Raw genomic sequence first — 681 nt, forward strand, 5'->3', positions numbered from 1 at the left:
CGGCGCTCCCGGGGCGCTGGGCTGCTCGGGCTGGATCTGCCCCACGTGGCGTGGGGAGCTCCTGCTCCTGCACGATCTGTTCCCATCTGATCTCCTGGGCTCTGTCGCTGCGTGGAAGCTGCTGTGTTTCATTAAGGGCACGGGAAGAGCCGGTGGCTCCCTCGCAGGCTTCTCCCTGCGCTGGGGAAGGGCTGTTGTGTGTGACCAGCCTGGTCTGGGGTGTTGCAGTGCACTTCTCTGCGCTGCTCCTGTCCTGTCGGTCTGTTCCAGTGCGTTTCTGCCTTCGCTCTGTGGTTGGAAGGTGCAGCTGGTCACTCCTCGCTGAACAGGGTGTTGTGTTTTTCTCCCCTCTTTACACAGGCATCAAACATAATGAACAACCCTCAAGTGCAACAGCTGTAAGTTTGATCCCACCTTGAATTTCCTCTCTGAATCGCTCTGCCTGTGTTTGACGTTTGCAGTTGGCCTGAACTGGTGGCACTGGGAGGGTGCTGGAGCCAGAGGTGTGGAGGGAGCCGTTAAACCAGCCCCGCTGCCAGAGCCAGCGAGGATTCCGGGCTCCCTGAGGAGGGGTGTGGGTTTGCAGAGGGGAGGCGGGGTGGACAGCAGTGCTGGGATTGAGTTTCCGTGTGCTTCGCTGCTCTGAGCAGTGGCTCCTCTCTCCCCAGCATGTCCGGGATG

Source organism: Buceros rhinoceros, unplaced genomic scaffold (genome assembly GCF_000710305.1).
Source record: "Buceros rhinoceros silvestris isolate BGI_N320 unplaced genomic scaffold, ASM71030v1 scaffold43472, whole genome shotgun sequence".
Classification (NCBI taxonomy): Eukaryota; Metazoa; Chordata; class Aves; order Bucerotiformes; family Bucerotidae; genus Buceros; species Buceros rhinoceros.